The sequence below is a fragment of the Cryptotermes secundus genome, unplaced genomic scaffold (assembly GCF_002891405.2).
Source record: "Cryptotermes secundus unplaced genomic scaffold, Csec_1.0 scaffold1216, whole genome shotgun sequence".
NCBI lineage: Eukaryota > Metazoa > Arthropoda > Insecta > Blattodea > Kalotermitidae > Cryptotermes > Cryptotermes secundus.
Window position 1 is genome coordinate 15,445 of NW_019726245.1, and position 20,996 is coordinate 36,440.

The following is a 20,996-nucleotide window of genomic DNA, read 5'->3' on the forward strand; positions in this document are numbered from 1 at the left end:
TATGAAGTTGCGGCTTAGGAGAGAGACCAGTGTTATGTTCTGTAAACACAATAATGAACCTTCGGATTAAATACAAGCCGGTAAATTTAACTAGTTCAGCATTTTAAATCCTGAATCATAGTCATTTCGATCCGGGATAGGTCAGTCGGTATAGCGACTGGCTACGGGCTGGACAGCCGAGGGTTTGGAGTTTGAGTCCCGGTAAGGTCAAGAATTTTCTTTTCTCCATGTCGTCCAGACCGGCTCTGGACCCCACCCAGCCTCCAATCCAATGGGTACCAGGGTCTCTTTCTCCGGGGGTAATTCGGCTGAAGCGTGAAGCCGACCACTCATCTTCAGCTAGTGCCAAGGTCAAGAAAATGTGTATCTATACATCCACCCCATACGCCTTCATGGCTTAGTGCTTAATTAGTTAAGCACAGAGACAACTTTAACTTGCCTTTTTCGTTACCGTGCAGTCATTTAATTTTTGAAGAATAAAATTCATCTGAATCATATTTAATTTTAAAATCAGTTCACTGCATCTCCATTTACACAAACCAGCCAGTTAATATTTTGTGGGAAATAATCTCAGTTTATTCTGAGATTCATACGAAACACATAAATGCGCTGCCATGTGCAAAATTCGTAGTTTCCTAATCATAAAGCAGTTGACACATATAGTAACCACTGTGCTTAGGCCGCGCCATAGCTCAAGCGGTTAGTCGCTGGCTTCCCAACGCGGCGGTCGAGGTTCAATCCCGGGTCTGGTCAAGTGGGATTTGTGGTGGACAAAGTGACGCTGGGGCAGGTTTTCTCCGAGTACTTCGGTTTCCCCTGCTAATCTTCATTCCACCAGTTTCTCCACAATCACCCTAACCTATCATCTGGGACTGGAACAATAGGCGAGAAGTGGCCGCAGTACAAGGGACTTAGTCCCACCCCACTAGCAATAAAAAAACACTGTGCTTTAAAAGGTTAATGTCATATAATTCTACAGAGCAGTAAACTACCGTGTGTCATTTGCTAAACTGCATTATCACATTTTTGCTTCTAGGCAGATGGTGGCAACTGGCATACAGGAGTTACAACTTGTCAAATCACCGCATAATTGTCCTTGAAATTCATAGCTGGCAAGCCAAGAGCTAAGGTGAGTTTTTATTCATTTCCTCTGTGACGTAAATGACTGAACAGCCGTTTATTTATTCAACGACAGTTTAACATATGCAAAGTGTGTGCAGTGTAAGAGAAAGGATAATCATGAGAGGTGACAGTAGAAGAAAGGGGCCACAGCCAATATTCTAATCCGTCCTACAAACACATTCACCTGCCAAGAAACACAAGAAATCAATATCATTGTCCGTGTCGTCCTTCAAATGAAGAGGAAAGAACGGGCAGAAAGGAATGAAGAAAGATGGTTGGAAAGAATACATGAAAACAGAGAAGAATAATGAAAGAAAGAAAGAAAGAACAAGAAGTTCTGGGAAGAACTGATAGTCTAATCCCCTTTGATATAACTCGGTTAGTCGCTGGCTTCCCACCGCGACGGCCCGGGTTCGATCCCGGGTCTGGTCAAGTGGGATTTGTAGTGGACAAAGTTGCGCTGGGGCAGGTTTTCTCCGAATACTTCGGTTTCCACTGCCAATCTTCATTCCACCAATTGCTCCACAATCACCCTCACCTATCATCTGGGGCTGGTACAATAGGCCAGAAGGGGCCGCAGTACAAGGGACTTAGCCCCACCACACTAGCATTAAAAATATTCTAGAAAGATCCTGCATCGCGCAAGTTCAGGCACTTAGTTCTTCTTATTCTTCTTAGTGGGGTGAGACTAAGTCCACTTGGTACTGCGTCCACTACTGACCTATTGTACTAGCTCCAGACGATAGATGATGGTGATTGTGGAATGAAGATTGGCGGGGGAAACCGAAGTCCTCGGAGGAAACCTGCCCCAACGCCACTTTGTCCACCCACATAACCAGAACCGGGCTCGAACCCAGGCCGCCGCGGTGGGAAGCCACAGAAAAGCCGCCTGAGCTATGGCACGGCCCAGGCCCTAGTCGGATGGGTAGCTGGTTGGTTAGTCAATTGAAAAGAAGCTTGAAGTCGCAGGGACAGACAGCTTCACCTCGAGTGTACGTGACATTGCAGACTCGAAGGCATGAGTCAGCCGGCTGCACTGGAGTGAAGTGGGTGAAAGGAACTACCAGAAGTTGGCCGCAAACAAGTTGTATTGCTGTAAACGTGCGAGGCCGCTCGCCATTGACACAGTGAACTTGCGGGGGAGGGGGACAGCAAGTCGGAGGGCGTTCTAGAGGCACAAAATAAAAGAGCCATTTTACTATTTCGACCGAAATGGTTCCGATCCGGGAGCAGTTCGAAACTGAACAGCGTACCTCAGCTCATACCTTCTTCATTCATATTCAGTACAATCGAAAGCAGATTTCTATGGATTCAGTAATTTAAGCTATCGAATATCATATTAAGACATAACGAAACTGAGATAAGTAATAAAAAAGTAAAGGTATCCCTGTAACAGGCCGTGAAGGCCCATAGGGTTGTGAGACGTTGAGGGTCCCACATTATCTAGACAGTCGCTCAGAGATGGCGGTAAGGTTGTCAGCCTTACGCGCCGTCAGCCCTTTACTCCGCAGGAAAATGATTTAATTAATTCCTTGTACTCATTTCTGTTAGAGGCTGAGTAAACCCCAGGGCCTAGTGCGGCTGGAAGGATTAGGTAAACTGAAAAAAAATCCAATGACCTCATCGGGATTTGAACCCGCGACCTTCCGAAATAAGAAAACTCGAAATGATACACTGATAAAATTATACAAAACAACGGAACTTTCAAAAGTCTTGTATTTATGTTATATGTGGATGGTTAGGTAAAGGTACAGTTGTCCATGTGCTCAGTTAATTAAGCAATATGCCTTAAAGACATATGGGGGAATGGAGGTATAGTTCCATCATTCTTGACCTCGAGGGTAGATGGAGGTGAGTGGACAGCTTCACACCCCGGCCTTTATGTCACCTGGGAGACAGCCCTCTGTACCCATTGGATAGGAGGCTGGGTGGGCCCCAGAACCGGTCTGGGAACTATAAAGAAAAGAAAAATTTCGTATCCCTGCTGGAAATCGAAATCCAGCCTTCCAGCCCATGGCCCATCGTTGTAACGTTTGAGCTAAAAACTGATAAGAATATAATTAAAGTTTCTAAAATGAAACGAAGTTCATGGAGGTAGGCCTAGGCCCACTGGGGCTGTAGTGCCAAGGCAAAAAAAAATGAAATACTGAGAAATGTTGACGAAATTAGGTTACTCACAAACAGCGAAACGAAACACAAGGAACAGACGAAAATGGAAATAAGAGGGAAAAGGGTCAGCTAAATAATAGGACGCAAGACACGTGGATTGATCATATTTGTATAGTAGAATACAAAAAATATCTAAAACAAATGACATACAAACCGAAAGAGAGATGAATTTGCGAGAGAATATTGTGACAGAACTAGTACATAAACAGTGCAGGAGCAAGACGCAACCAGTAACGCTAACATTAAATCTTCAGCATTCAAAGACTAGATCTTGTGGAATGCTGTGGCTCCGACTCATTCTAAAACAAACAGTTCGTTAGACATTTGATAGGCCTTCTAGGATGAGGGAAGGGGAGGGGTTCGGCCCATCTCAAGGACAACACACAAAATCGCGAGTGGATATCCATGTTTCGAGTAGGTCTGGAAACACAGATTCCAATGTTAAGCGATTCCAACATCGCGCGAAAACTCTACCCGCTGCTCTTCATATGAAAAATCAGTCAATATAACGTCTCTTAGATAATTAAACAAGTTAGGAAATGTATAAAAATGTTGCTTCTCTCCCTACATTGTTTTATTTTTATTTTCTAATATCGTCACGTGTTGGGTGTATAACGCGACAAGTAACTTCACGCCTTATTTGATGTAACGAATTTATTGAACATTCGCTCAACACTTATACAATCTTAATCTTATACAATTTACTATCTCAGTTTCTGTTCAACTACATCTCGGCGAATCCATTCAACTGCCTCCGGTGGCGGCTGATGTGGGTGGGGTAATGAACACGTCTCGTTACATAACCGACTCGCAGGACTTTCGTGTGGCCCAAACAACCTGTAGAAGCAGCGGTTCGCTTGCAGGCCAGAGGGCGGTACAGGAGACCAGACGCTATCTTATCTTTTATTATGACAAGAAATAACTGCAAAATTACACAAAGATAAGACGCAACGCCTATGTTACATGGCGTCAAGAAAATTACGAGGCTAATCTGCAAAGAAATTTTTAATAGCTTGTATCAGTTTCCCCGACTCAAATGCGATTATATTATATCTTAAATGTGGAAAACAGCTCCCTCATCTTCACCAATCGAACGTACGTATTGTCACATATTCCTGGTTGGTGTGACTAATAATAATGGATTCTGGATTAGATGAATAGTTTTATTGAACACTCACAAGTCTTAACTACAAATAATCGTAACGCCTTAAAAATTAATGGGCACGCGATAGCGTAGTTGGTTCAGGCACTATTCTACAAGCCGGAAGGTTGTGGGTTCGAGTCCCAATGAGGTAGATTTTTTTTAATTTACCCAACCCTTCCAGCCGCACTATGACCCTGGGATCGACTCAACCTCTAAGAGAAATCAGTACCATGAATGTTACGGGGGTAAAGGGCGGCCGGTGCATAAGGCTGACAACCTTACCGCCATCTGTGACCCGATTGTCTAGAAAGTGTGGGAGCCTCGACCTCTCACAACCCTACGGGCCTTCACGGCCTGTTACAGGGATAGCTTTACTCTTTACCATAAAAATTAGTGTAACTACATATGGCGCATAAAATAAAGTCTTCAACGTCTGCTTACTGGCCGTTGCTTGGTAACAAATCTTATCTGTTTAACACTTCAGTTACTGAATTGCATTACGAAAGACTTTCTGACTGCCTTGAACGACGTCTGTCTCTCTCTGACGAATTCACGAACCCACTGCCTTTTATAACTACCACGCGACCCTCATAGAAGTCGCACGAGAAACACTTACTTACTTACTTTGGGCCGCGCCATAGCTCAAGCGATTAGTCGCTGACTTCCCACCGCGGTGGCCCGGGTTCGATCCCGGGTCTGGTCCAGTGGGATTTGTGGTGGACAAAGTGGCGCTGGGGCAGGATTTCTCCGAGTACTTCGGTTTCCCCCGGCAATCTTCATTCCACCAATTGTTCCATAATCACCCTCACCTATCATCTGGGGCTAGTAGAATAGGCCAGAAGTGGCCGCAGTACAAGGGACTTAGTCCCACCCCTCTAGCATTAAAAAAAATTACTTACTTACTTACTTACTCATAGAGCTGAGCCCTTCTCGAGAAGCCGCTAATTCTGCTGGTACTCAAGAATTGCCCAGCAATTCATGGAACCCGAAAATTCATTACGTGTTCACAAGAGCCCTCCACTGGTCCCTGTCCTCAGCCAGATCCATCCAATCCATACCATCTCATCCTATCTCTCTAAGATCCATTTTATTATTGTCCACCCACCTACGCCTTGGTCTTCCCAGTAGTTCTTTCCTTCTGGCTTTCCCACCAATATCCTGTATGCATTCCTCTGTGGGAACTGCCCACATTCAAGCAAGTGTGACAACGCAAGCGTCATTGCTTAGCAACGACGAGTAAACAACGGTTGCTAGGCAGAAGCAAGTAAACAGCGGTTGCTAGGCAACTTATAAACACAGTAACCGGCAATAGCAGTACCTATTACGCAACCGTTTTCTATATGTCCGATTCTAGGCTACATAAGAAGATACACTGAGTTACATCCCACACCTCATCTCCCCCATTCGTGCTACATGCCTTGTCCACCTCATTCTCCTTAACTTGATCATACTTGGAGAAGCGTACAAGTTATGAATTTCCTCATTATGCAGTTTTCTCCAACCTCCTGTCATTTCATCCCTCTTCGGTCCAAATATTCTCCTCAAAATTTAGAGCCACTTAGAAATGTAAACGTATTGTGACGTATTGCGCTATGGAGGACGTCCCCTCCCCCGCCAGCGGTGACGTAACAACATCGGACGCTGTCGCTACTACGGTAACGGGCCAGTCAACCCTCCGCCCCCCTTCCCCCGCGGTGACTTACCAGGGGATGCCGCGGTTGCTATGCAGTAGTAAATAACTCCCGACAGCGTTGCCCAGCAACACCTGTAAACATGGGGACTAGGCAACAAGGAAGCGAGGCGTTCTCCCGTTGTCTGGCTGAGGGTTTATAAGAGAGCTACACTGCCTAAGAAGTCAGTTAAAATGCAGCAGCCCCCAAAGACAGTTAAAATGTAGCAGACGCCGAGGACAGTTAAAATATAGCAGCAGTCGCGGGAAGAAGACCCGAACGCGTGGTTGGAAAATTTTATGTTATAAATTGTGATACTGCCGATGGCAGTAATTGTGTGATTGTAAGAGCGAATGTGACAATATCTTCATATTAAGCAACCATACCTGGTGTTTCTTCTCTATATAGCTGTATGTAGACTGAAGTCTGCCAGTCTCCACTTATCTGCCCATTTCACTGTAAGCCAGGAACGAATATGTTGTCGATAAATTTCTTCTCACTGAAGTAGCATATTTATAGGCTATGGATAATGCCTATCAGGAAGACTAGCTCTCTGATAACAGAGCCCAATCAACACAGCTACTACTAAAATCGATTTGTGCTATTCATCTCCCACATTAACAATCTATTTCCTTTAGATTCATCACACTGTTACCCACGCATTTTCTTGGTCATAGAAGTACCCTTCTTCATAGAGGTTTCCTTCACAAAAATTGTATATATGTAGATTTCCTGTGTCCCTCATCTGTACTACATATCTAACCCATCATAACCTCCTATCTTTCAATACTCTCAATATCAGGTGCCCTATATAAATTGCACTTCCTGTCATGTGTTGTCTAACAGTGCCCAGTTTTTTTTATCCATATTAAGAATATGAAATCAGGCTGTAGTGAGGGCGTGAAAGGTTTCTAATAAAGGCTGAAACATTTTATGCTAAACGTTTTTTTTCTGTATGCTTTTCTTTAGAGAAAATGACAGATAATATTAAAGTTGGTATCCTTATTAATACTTTAAGGCAAGACGTGTCTGTCCTTGATGTGTACACAATATGTGCCTGCAATATACGAGTATTTTAGCTTGTAGACCCGTTACTGGGTAATGACCTCGAAACGAACTACGAAACAACATTGGCTTTTAGGCAGTAGTTTCTTAATAAGTAGATGCAGCCGTTACCAGGAAACGCCTTCACAAACAAACATGGAAACGATCGGGGAACAACATCGAACGGTGTTTTCCACGCGGTCAGAGCCGAGGTGTTATAAGCGAAACAAGTTTTGAAGTTAAGTCAGTTTAAGGGAGTGTTTTGCTAGAAGACTTGGCCGGTAAAATTGAAGAAACTCCACTGTTAGAAGCCGTTACCAAGGAACGACTGGTGAAGACATAACAGACTGAAAAGAGTTAGGGTGTGCTATAGTGGCTTGTAAAGTGTGAAAATTAGCGATGGTGCTATATTTACTCGCAGTTACGACCTGTAATGGTCAGTAAATCCAATCTTCAATCCAAACCCAGTCTATAGTCACTCATATACGTGACAATATGAACATATGAATTTATTATACTTGTATATATATGTAAAATATTCTGTAACGGTGAATGAAAGCTTCCAAATTTCGCAACTTCGGACTAATATACGGGACTGTTGAATGTTAACACGTTGTATGAACTTCTGTAGTAGGTCGCGCAAGAGGAGAAAGACTTTTGTTTCAGTGTATCGTGTCTATCCTGTGAACATTGATAATACGTTGACAGGGGTATGGGAGCTGCATACTTGATAGATCTATACAGGTAACGTGCCGACAGTATACCCTTTTGACTGCTTGAATTCACATCTCCATGCATAGTACAACACACATTTGAGTAAATTCTATCCGTACGTGCGTCTTATTAATTTAAAGAGTATTCGGCATCTAAAATTATCCTTTGTAATATATGTATGTTTAATACCATTAGTTGTGGCCGCGCGGACTATGGCATGAGCTGTCTTCGATTGTTTGAACGCTGGGTTCGTGGGTTCGAATCCCATTCAAAGCATCCATGTATGTGTATTTGATTATTCTGTGTTTATGTTATTCTGTGTTTAGGCAGAGGCCTTACGACGAACTGATATCTCATCCAAGGAGTCCTACCGTCTGTGTAAAAAAGATTACGAAACTGAAAAAGAGGCAAGGGCCTAACAACGTGAACCATTGGTAAATGAATGAACAACATTAGTCACCTCGAAATCGGACATTACCAGGAAATAAACAGGAATATACATATTGTATCAGACAAGATACTCCACTAGGAAATACGGAGTGATTCTTAATTATTGTCGGAGTTTCCGTGGCCTACAAAGTTTAAACCGGGTGCAACAAAATAAAACTGCTTACGAAAGGTGCGCATGTTGAACTTCTTTCGCATTCTGCGGTATTGATTCTATAGATAATAACACTTAATGAGTTACACTTTAATTTTCTGTAAGTAGTTCTCTTTTGTTTTTGTTTTTTTATTTGAGAATTACAGGCCACGGTAATCCCTATAATAATTTAAAATCACTTTGTATATTTTTAGAAAGGCTACACAGAATGTTATCTGAGATAGTGTTAATTTTTAAATCGAAACTCTTAAGAACTTCTTCACTGATATGGTTGACATCATTTCCTCTTTATCAAAAATTCCTTATCAATGCAATGCTTAGGATGAATTACACATTCATTCTTCCCAGGCATTTCCTTAATTACTGAAGCAGTGCCATAAGTTATTGTTGAATAGCAACGATGTTATAGCCTAAATACCTATGAATCATAAGATAACTCCATGGTTTTAGTCCGCAAGCGAACTATACCTACCGAGCGACCGCCGCTTGTCGGCGAAGTTAGCGCCAACTTTAGCGGACAGAGGGTGTCGCGTGAACGTATGAATCATATCGCTATTTATTATAACACACCTTGAAACTTTAATGAATCATTTAAGTAATTCTACTTTGAGCTGAATTTATGTTTCGTCTAATTAAGATAGACCTTTTCTGGAATCAGCCTATATCAAAGAGGATTCCTGCATTAATATTGTCAGTTTGCCGACGATTTTAGCGGGTCATTCTCTAGTGTCACATAAAAATGTTATCAGAACTTAACTATCTTCATGGAGCAGGATCATTCTTGAAAAGCTGGCAGTCGCTCAGATGGTGAAGAAAATTTCAGATTTTATAGAATCTGATCGTATATTACCGGGTTCACGAAAATCCATCATCAAACCCTATCTTGAGTCAGCGGTGTCCAATCTCCACACAAAATTCCCCTTTCTTCAGTGATTTTAATATCCCAGACGAGCCTAGGTCTCCCAAGAGGTCCTTCCCATTAGGTTTTGCTAGTGATGTTCGATTTCTCACCTCGCGCCAGACATTAAGCTAATCTCCTCCGAGAACAAACCACCATAATATATATTAGGCGAAGGGTGCAAATTATGAAGCTACTATTTATGTCATTTTTAACATATTCCTGTTACGTCCAATGAATCTTTGCAAAAAGTGCAAAATAGTCCGCTGACTCAATGATTTTCTGTTATTACTCTAAATATATTTTTTTTTTATTTCGTGGGGTTGGGTGAGACTGAGTTCACTTGGTACGTCGGTCATTAATCGACCAATTGTACAAGCCCAAGACCATAAATTAATATGGAACGTGTAGTGGCATGAGAATTGGCAAGGGAAACGGAAGTACTAGGAAGAAACCTGGCCCAGAGAGGGCCGCGCCATAGCTCAAGCGGTTAGTCACTGGCTTCCCACCGCTTCCCGGGTTCGATCCCGGGTCTGGTCAAGTGGGATTTATGGTGGATAAAGGGGCGCTGGGGCAGGTTTTCTCCGAGTAATTCGGTTTCCCTTGCCAATCTTCATTCCACCAAATTCTCCATCATCATAATCACCCAGGGCAGGTANAGGCCAGAAGTGGCCGCAGTACAAGGGACTTAGTCCCATCCCACTAGCAATAAAAAAATGCCTCAGTGCCACTTTGTTCACCACAAATGCCACATGACCTGACCTAGGCTCTAAACCGATCCGCCGCGGTGGAAAGCGGGCGACTAACCGCCTGAGCTACGACAACGCCAAAATATAACTTCAGTAATTCCCTGGCTAGCAAATTGAACCCATGTAGATGTGAAGCAATCTGTAAATAAGCAAAGAAATGAGTTAGAACAAGTCTGTTCTAAAATGTTCATTGGGACTGATATTTTCTTCCTTCCTCTTCGCTCTCACTTTGGAAGACAGGGCTGATTTCTCAGTTTCATTGGTCATTTTTACAGACGGTATGACTCCTTGGACGGGTGATCAGTTCGTCGCAAGGCCTCTACCTAAATACAGAATAAACGCATACACACACCAAACATCCATGCCTTGTGTGGGATTCGGAGCCACGATCCCAGTTTCTGAGCGAGGAAAGACAGTATATGCCTTAAACTGCTCGGCTACCGTGACCGGAACTGATATCATAGGAAGAATAAATACATCTGTGCAGATGCGAACAGAGTCTCAGAAACAACTTGGTTCGGGATTCGAGCTAGGGACCTTACAACGGCGAGTCACACAATGGACAGGAGCAGATTTGTCTGTGGGAAGCAGTCAACTCGTTTGTAATGTGGGGCCTGACCTTCAAGCAGATGGTATCTAAATGAACTTAACTTTTCTATTCACTTCAACAACCTACCAAACAGGATCAAAACGTTCCATGGTCCACATTCTTCTGACGAAACTATGGGCCAAAAAAGTAAATCTGATTGTTCCTACACCCATCAAACTAGTTTCCCATGTTCCTGTATATTCTTCAGGCTGTAGTACCATGCTGAAATGGAAAATCCCGCCAGCTACGAAATTCTTGATGTTAACCGCTTTCTTCGCTCTAAATCATGAGCGCTGTGGAAATTCATCGTGAATTATGCGCTGCGGTTTACGGCCGAAATGTAAAGAGTAAGACAGTGGTGTAGAATGTTCAAATATGCCCGGACAAACGTTCACGATGAAGAGCGAAGTGATCGGCCGGCAATCTATAGTGAGTGTTCGAAGTGTTGGCCAAACATGGTAATGAAAGACGGCGCTTCACAATTTCAATCTTTCGTGCAAATTTTCGCAAAGTTCACGCACTGTTCTTTACAAGATTATCACAGTTAGGCTAGGCTATCACAAGGTTTGAGCTAGATTGGTTCCGAAAATTCTCACTGGTGCCCACGAAACTGAGGATTATTTCGGCTTTAACGTTTTTGGAGCGATACCACAAAGGTGGCGATGAATTTCTCAATCACATCGTGCGAGTGACAATTGATGGAACTTAGATTTTATTTGTGAATGTTGAAACCAAAAAGCAGTCAAAGCACTGGATGCACACACATTCACCGAACAAGCCGAAAAAGTTTAAATTAACTATGTCTGCATGCCTGCCAGAAAGCTGATGGCAACTGGGACAGGACAGGAAAGGTGTGTTGATGGCTGATGACGGAATTCATAACAGAGACCACAATAATGTCAGAAGTGTATTTCGAAACACTAAAAACACTGCGTAGGACCATTCAGAACAAAGAGCGTGGAATGCTGACATCCAGTATAGTGCTCCTCCATGATACCTACTCTGTTGGGTCGTCCCCCTCACCTGAGGGCGGAAACAGATCCAGTTTCGGAAACGATGGAAAAAAAAGTTCTAAACTCCAGTAATTCTGAGTGTTATACACCATCATCAGAACACTTTAGAATCGAATTCTTCTATTTTTGCATATATTCTTTCCCGATGGAATGTGTTTTGCCGAGCAGTTGACTAGCAACGAAAGGAGGGACGCACTTTACTGAGCCTTTGCCTAGCAATGATTGGAGAGATAAACATGTAGAAACACAGACAAATTGGAGGGATTTATGGACTACGTCGTTGAGATAGGCTCCGGTGCCATGACATGCATATCAGATTTCATAAAGATTGGTTAAAAAATTCAGAAGTCAATAACGAGGGATTAACAAGCACATCGACAGCATGGAGATCGCATAAGCCCAAATTTTTTTCTTAAAAATAAGGAAAGTAGGCTAAAAATAAAATGAATTGGAAGATAAACATAGGGACTATGTGGGTAATACAACTTTCTTCATAACAGGCGGTAATACATGTGCGTGTTATATAATGTGAAATGCGAAAGGCTGTCAAGGTGACGGAAGATCAGATCAAAGTCGTAAGTCCATGGAACCATGGACCTCACCTTCAGTTTCCTATTAATTCCATGAGTCAGCAATGACTCTACAGGGCAAACAGTAAAGTTCGCTGTGTAGTGTGCAGCAACATGGAGACACAAGCCACGGACCAGTTCACACAGAGCTACCGGCCATATCGGCCTGGGGTCGGCATTCTTCATTGTACTCCGAGCCTCCTGGGTTCGATTGATGGTGGGGAGACAGGCTACCCTTCATAGTATCACGATTAAGGGGAGGGGGGAGGGTGACTACAGAAGGAGTTTGGATTGGCAAAAGAATTTATTGACCACTTGTACACACCACCCGGAACTAGAAATAATTACACCACTATCGCTGATTTCCACACTTTATAAATCACTAGCACAAGCTAATTCTTCTCAGTCTTCATTAGTCGTATCCTGGCAACGGATTTTAACACCGTAATTGTAACAGTCTCACTGTAACTGCAACACACATAAAGTCTTTTTTCACAGCCGCACTCTTGCAACTAATAGATTCTAAAAGTTGTAGTGACCTATCTTAAGATATTCTATTAAGAGATTTTAAATTGTTTCCACCGGGAAGATACAAGCATACGTCCTATAAGAGGTTATGATTATTGACTCTATACAACGCACAGCTTATGGCTGGAAAGCCATCGCAAATAAAAGAAACACGAATATCCTTCGGGGCCCTAAACATATCACGTGAACTGGATTTTTAATATTTGTTCAGCTGTTTGTGGGCTATTGTCGGAGTGTGACAATAAAGGTTTCCTTTTCTGTCCAGGGTTGGCTATAGCACGGGAGAACCAAGCGGCCATCCCGGATCGTAAGACTATAGGGACGGCACATTGTAACAAGGGACACGCGGTAGCGTAGTTGGTTGAGGCACTATGCTACAAGTCGGAAGGTCGCGGGATCGAATCCCGATGAGATGGATTTTTTCAATTTACCTAATCCTTCCAGCCGCACTATGGCCCTGGGGTTGACTCAGCTTCTAATAGAAATGAGTACCAGAAATCAGTCTTCAGCCGAACCCTTCTTCCTTGACTGCCGAGGACGCGCTCCATTCTCCTTCTCATTCTACGACTGACTTGACTATGACTGACAGTGACTCACACTGACTGATTTACGAATGACTTAGTTCTTGGTTCTACTTTATACTGCTACTGCTTTGAACTATGACTTACGATTTACGACTGGACTACTTATATAGTCTGAGGCGAACCTACAGAAAACACATCCGCTACCCAGCCGTGGATATATACGAACCACATAGAAACACCTTTTTCTCTACTGTTGTATAGCAACTGAAGTTATCCGATTGTTGCCTGCGTATTCGTTGTCGCGGGAATGTGTTTACCTAGTCGTTGCCCAGCAACGGGCCTACATGTCACAATATAGATCGTCGTGGTCTATTCCTGTGAATCCCAATAAGATCTTGGTCTTACCATCGTCCTTTGGGTCATCTTGAGTCTCGTTGCCCATTCGGTCGTTAATGGAATGTCAATTGTGGAAGGTGGCCCCTTTGCTTTCTACGTTGATGACCTTCTATTTGTGCATATATATTTGTAATTTTCAATATTTCTCTGATATCAGCGTTTCTTTTGTGGTTAATATAGTGGAGCCTTACAATGATCTCAAAAAGTGTCTGCGTTGTATCTAACCTTCGTGATTTCTTTCCTTTAAAATACAAATTTCACCACAAAAATTAAACGGTGTCCTTGATGTGTCCATAATTATCATGGCTAAAGTGAAGGATATTAATAAGTGTTCTCCGATAAAGTACACCGTTTAGTTCTTGTTTATGAAACATGGGACTGCGCATTAAGGTCACACCGAAAAAATGAACTCATTTCCATCCTTTTGGATTCCTAATGCAATGACGGTTCTATGGATCCAGTTACACTGAAATTCCTGCCTCGGCCTTTCTCTGAATGCATGAAGAAATAAATTCAGGTACTCAGAACTCCGGCGTGATGAAAACGGAGAAATGCTACATTTTATGAAGTGGCTGCGTTACTATACCACGAAAAATGACGTCATTCCATTCGCAAAACGGAAGAAATTAATCTACTCCGCTGGATTCCAGATATGCAATGCTTAGAAGAAAGCAAAGAAAACATAACTTTGATAACTTTGCAGTTTCGCCTATGTTAAAATAATAAATACGTAACAGAACATAACGTCTCAGATTTGGATATCTGTTATTTTCGCGGTCTCCCCCAGTCCCTCTGGGACACTACAGGCATCCTGTCTGTAGTGTCGACTCTGCCTAGAGTCGAATCCTCGTCCATCCAGTATCCAGTCACTGTACTGAGACTGTGTTCATACCACTGAAAGAAAGTGTATCAATATAACGGATACAGAATAAGTATTGTGCCTATGCTTTTATATTTATAATCTTGGCCAAATCAGGAAGGATAAGATGTAGCACGCACGGGGAAGATTAGAAATGCATACAAAATTTTAGTCGGAAAACCTGAAAGAAAGAGAGCAGAGGAAATGATAATGCTAGGAGAAGATCCTAGAGAAGATAGGAACGTGTGGACTGGATTCGCTTGAGTAAGTCTAGGTCCTATACTTACTGTCACTGGACCCTGTAATGTAGGGTCCACTGCAGGGGCTCTTTCAACACGGTAATGAATCATCGGGTTTCTTAAGAGGCACGTAATTTCTTGACTTGCTAAACTATTAGTAGTTTGTTAAGAACAACTCTTTTTCCTAAGTGCAAACGAAACATATATTACACAATATGAGCAATATATGTTCTGCGCTACAGACATTTGTTATTTAAATTGCAAATTCAGGGCCTACAAATATTTCTTTTTACTATCGGAATTCGAGTAGTCTTGCCCACCAAAACTGTGTAAAATTGTTTGCTCCCTCCAAGCGCTCAATGTGACCGGCCACAATTCTTGATAGGTCCAGATATTCTTCTCAGAGCAACTTTGTTTAAGCACTTTCAATCTTTGCTATTCCCTTAAGGGGAGGTATCACTTTTCAGGGTCATACAAGAGAAAAAGAACAGATAGAATTACTGTATACTTTCGTAGGCATTAATCTTTATATATTTAGACTTAATGTTGATTATTAATTATTATTAACAATATCCATGAATTTTACGTAATTATAAAGCCCGATAAGTCAGAATACCTCATCAGGAATTTAAGTACCTTCGTAATTTTGCTATCGATGATTTATAGACAGTGATCATTTGAAGATTCAACGAGGATGAGGTGGGCAGGGCATGTAGCACGAATAAGGGAGAAGAGGAATACGTATAGGATATTGGTGGAAAAGCCAGAAAGAAAGAGACCTCTGGGAAGACCAAGGCATAGGTGGGTGAACAATATTAAAATTGATCTTAGGGAGATAGGATGGGATGGTATGGCTTTGATTGATCTGGCTAAGGATAGGGACCGGTGGAGGGCTCTTGTGAACACGGTAATGAACCTTCGGGTTCTACAAAATGCTGGGAAATTCTTGAGTAGCTGTAGACTTGGCTTTTCCTCAAGAAGGGCTCAGCTCCATAAGTGAGTAAGTAAGTAAGATCACTTGAAAATATCATTATGGGCCTGAAGAGCTTAACTACCCTCACATGATACAGCATGACGTCAGATATGAAATTCGAAAACTGAAGCTCTGTTCAGTGGCAGAAATATCAACTTTTGTATATCTTCTGCAACGTTTGAATGGACCTGCGCTGGGCATTCATGCGCGTAATTACAACCAGTGGCGATATCCTGGAGACAATGATCGTAAAAACTTTTTGTCATATTTCGTTGTGGTTTTACTTGAGCGACAGTTCATTCGCCAGATGATGTTGAATCCGCAGATACATCAATAGCTGTGCAGGCTCTTGAAGCTGTAAGGTGCTGGACTTGTGTTCGAAAGACAGCAGGTTAGAATCTCGAACAAACTGCCTAATATCCTGTTTAATACTGTCATTGGTTTGATCAGTACCTCCAGGCGAATGCTGGGATAGCACCACGAAACAGGACATCATCAAATCGTTTAAAGTTCTTCTACGCTATAAATTTACTAGCTCTAATATTGGGGGGCTTTTCTTTTTCTTTCCTCTTCGCTCCAACTTTTGAGCATAGGGCTGATTTTTCAGTGTTAGCCATCATTTTACAGACAGTAGGACTCCTTGGACGAGTGATCAGCTCATAGCAAGGCCTCTACCTAAACACAGAATAAACGCATACACACACCAAATATCCATGCATTGTGTGGGATTCAAGCCCACGATCCCGGCTTCCGAGCGAGCCAAGACTGTTCACGGCTTAGACCGCTCGGCTACCGTCATCTGCACTGGAAGGCTAACATGTTTTAAATATTAAAAATCTTAAGATTCAAAAGAGAAGTCTCGAGAAGAATGTGTAGAACTATGAGAAGCAACGTAACACTATTTTTTTAATGGCTTTAGTCCACAAGTGAACTATACCGACCGAGCAGACACCGCTTGTCGTCAAAGTTAGTGCCAACTTAGCGGATAGAGAGTGTCGCGTGACCAGCGCAACGAATCCCCACGGTTTTATAGACCGGAGCCGCTACTTTTCCATTCAAGTAGCTTCACAGTTATCCTCACGACTCTGAGTGGACCCCATTCCAGGCCCACTACTTCTCAGAAAATCTGGTAGCGCCGGGAGTCGAACCCGGGACCGCTAGACCAGAGAGGCGGTATGACGTAACACTGTACTGGACGAAATTACACAATACGGAGCTTCGCAATTTTAACTTTCGCCTAACATTGTTATAGTGACCTAATGTAGGAAGTTGAGATGCATGGGAGATGAAAGATTGTAGCCTACACTCAAATTCGGCTGATGCCATAAAGTTGGATCAGAACGTAACTAAACTGGACCTTAACGAAATTCTCAGTGCAATAACTAGATTCTGTGCTTATGATGACGAACCCCGGACCTGTATAACAGTGTATTATCATGGACAATTATGAACTTGAATATCAGCTAACTGCCATCAAAGCCACAAGTCTGGGTGGAAGATACATGATGTCCCCTAACGCCATCTAGTGACAAGAATTTATAATAGTACACATACCTGTCACTAGATGGCAGTTAATACTCTGTTTCGAAGTAAAATCTATTACAAATGCACACGATTCATTCCGCTGATCGTTATCGTTCCCGCTATCAGCTGAAGTACAGACAGAAATTAGTTACGTACGTGTGAGGCCATTATACTGCGCATTGCAGACAGCTGACGCGCAAAAATTCCCGGAATGAACACAATGAGCTCAGGAGTAATAAATATCCTGAAACATACGCACCGTATCTCGTGAGACAGCCTTCTAAGTAGTTCATGGGTACCTACCTCTTACAGACCTCGAAGGTTCTTTCTAGAACGTGTTCACAAGAGCCCTCCACTGGACCTTGTCCTGAGCCAGATCAACTCAGTATTTTCTCACTTTATAATAAGAAATTCAAATAGAAGTATAACATACATTAATGAACGCAAATGGCTCTCAAAAATATACAAACCTATAATTTTGCCTGTGGTTCTGAATGGGTGTGAAACTTGGTCTCGGAGGTTGGAGAAAACTGCACAAAGAGGAGCTTCATAACTTGTACTCTTATCCAAGTATAATTAGAATGATCAAGTCAAGGAGGATGATATGGGCAGGGTATGTAGCACGAATGGGGGAGACGAGGAATGCATATAGGATATTGGTGGGAAAGCGAGAAGGAAAGAGACCACTGGGAAGACCAAGACATAGTTGGGTGAACAATATTAAAATTATCTAAGAGAGATAGGATGGGATGGTATGGATTGGATCGATCTCGCTCAGGGTAGGGACAGGTGGATAGCTCTTGTGAACACGGCAATGAACCTTCGGGTTCTATAAAATGCTGGGAAGTTCTTGAGTAGCTGCATAAATCGTGACTTCTCAAGAAGGGCTCGACTCCACGAGTGAGTGAAATGGCTATCAAAACAGGACTAGAAAGTACTGGTCTACGGGTTGCATCCACCGCTGATTTGATATTCGATTAGAAAAATTTGCAATGACGGCTAAGTAATGAAGATTGCACAAATGCCATGGTCACCGTCACCGATTTAAACCTTCTGTAATCTAATGTCTTAAATGTAAATAATAACATTGATTAATTCATTTTTATAATTAGTATGTTACCTTAACTTTATTATTTAAAAATGTTATTTCGCATTGTTTGTTTCTTGTAGGAAAAGACAACTTTGTTAAGTTTTGATGAGAGTTAAGAGCGGCTGCGTTTCCCTGGCCCTCAGTTTCTCATGAGATATTGGTCATGCCAAGCCAATCGCCATGCTGCCAGCCGCTGCGTTTCTCGGGAACTTAACCCCCGCTCTTTGCGATGGACGGCTGTGAAAATGCAGAATAATTCATAAATCTCTCCGAAACCCCGACGATAATTTAGAATCACCTGTACTCTTGTAGCCATGTATTTGGTCTACTGAGTGATCCTAATTTTTGTCAGTGTTTCTGGAGGGGCTTACGAATTACCCTGTATTTCATCGCAAGAAGATATAGATGTATTTTTCCTCGTATTTCATTAAATATACGGTATATAGAAAGTCTTCTCTTAAAATAATATTTATAAGAGTTAAAGATATCCACTTGTTATGTGATGTACCAGTACTTAGCCTACCTTCGTTTTTGTGTACATGAATCCAGATTTTCTAACAACTTTTGAACCAGTCGATACTGGAACCCATCACAGGTAACAAGTAAAGTTGTCCCTGTGCTTAAGTAAGTAAGCACTACGGCATGAAGACGTGTGGGGGAGTAGATGTATAGATCCACATTTTCTTGATCTCGGCACTAATTGGAGGTGAGTGGTCAGCTTCACGCCTCGGCAGCTTTAACCCCGGGTAGAGGTCCCCGGTGCCCATTGGATAGGAGGTTGGGTTGACAGCAAAGCCAGTCTGGACGATATGGAGAAATGAAAATTCTTGACCCTACAGGGACTCGGAACTCCGAATCCTCAGTCGTCCAGCCCATAGCCCGTCGCTATACCGACTGAGCTATCCCGGCTCCCGGAAACCAACACAACTGATATTTTAAATTCCATACCAGTTGGTTGGGCTATAGTAACTCTTAATTAAATACCAAAACTTTGTGTTACGTAGCTTAAGTGAAGGCAAATGGTATATTCTCTTGTTCATATTTTGTTGCATCCTGTTGTGTGCACCATTACGTATACAATTTGTTATCTTCTGTCAACAAAACACTATTTCCAGCAGTGGAATTTGCTGTTTAGGTCGACATGTTTCGCCACACGTGTGCCATCTTTAGGTCCGGTTTTTACATAGTTAACAATTAATCTACCTTTTTTTTCCTTGGCACTACAGCCCCAGTGGGCCTAGGCATACCTCTATGAACTTCTCCGAATCTACTATATACTTAGCGTAAATTTTCCATGTAAACCGAGTGGACCCACTGGTGTGTTACATGTTATATAGTGTATGTAATGCATATAGTGTACAACACACATGTCCGTTGTTGTTCACTAGTCATCCAACCATTTGGCGATATATAGGTGGCGTTAATAACAGCGTCATTAAATAGATTAAATAAAGTTGGTCCTGTGCTTAACTAATTAAGCACTACGCCACGGATGGTTGGGCCAGTGGAGGTATAGTTCCACGTATTATTGACCTCGGCACCAGCTGGAGGTGAGTGGTCACCTTCACGCCTCTGCCGCTTTCACCCCGGAGAAAAAGAACCCGGTACGCTTTGGATAGGAGGCTGGGTGGCACCCAGATCGGTCTAGCCGACGTAGAGATGATAAAAATCTTGCCCCTACTGAGACTCACACTCCGACACTTCGGCCGTCCAGTCCGTAGTCAGTCGCTGTACCGACTGTGCTATTCATATACCGTATTTACGCATGTATAGGCCGCACATTTTTGGCCAAAAATTCAAGAGGAAAACTGGGGTGCGGCTTATATTCGAAATATTCGAAATCACACTTCATTTAAAAAAATATATATTCATAATTAGTAATACAGGGTGTTCTACTCCTGAAATAATATTCCAAGAAAATTATTTTTTCTATAATTTCTGTCTGAAAATTGTGCTGCGGCCTATACACGCACGCGGCCTATACATGCGTAAATACGGTAATTGAAATACTACTACTATATAGAATCTGAGGTTATCACAGCGGTAGTTATGCAGAGTTATATCTTCTTGGGACATTACGCCGTGTAGTCCGCCATTGACATGTTTCCTCCATCCTCAGGGTCAAAGAGCAAATCAAGCGAGAAACTATCATGAAGCAAGGGTCAAGGAAAGGAGACAAAACTCTGCAAAATCATAGTGCTCTGTAGAGCAGAATCACTCTAAATAAGTCAATAAGCACTCACCTAATCAGAAAATTTACGCCACTGCGCCCTGGCCTGAACCAGATGAATCCAATCATACATTCTCGCTCTGCGTTTCCATCAGAACCGATTTCATATTGAACTCTAGCCTATGCGTCAATCTACCGAACCGTCCGTTCCCTTCGAACTTTCAGACTTTAATTTTGTTTGCATTGTTTATCCCCCACGAGTGGTAAATAATAATAATAATAATAATAATTCAATTCTTGTTTATTTGCTTGCTAACTCCACAGCCCGGCATGTACTGTCTTCGCTCGCTCGGAAACCGGGATCGTGGGTTCGAATCCCACTCAGGGCATGGATGTTTAGTTTGTGTGTGC

The 20,996-nt window shown here is 42.4% G+C and overlaps 1 protein-coding gene across 1 annotated transcript in view; it reads left to right on the forward strand.

The window, feature by feature from the left end:
* The first annotated feature begins 1,059 nt into the window (after nt 1-1,059).
* The window catches only part of LOC111864131 (insulin-like growth factor-binding protein complex acid labile subunit), a 75,289-nt gene continuing 55,352 nt past the window's right edge, over nt 1,060-20,996 (forward strand). Inside the window, exon 1 of the mRNA XM_023851166.2 lies at nt 1,060-1,129. The gene's annotated coding sequence lies outside the window, so the exon portion shown is untranslated. The remainder of the gene's footprint in view (nt 1,130-20,996) is intronic.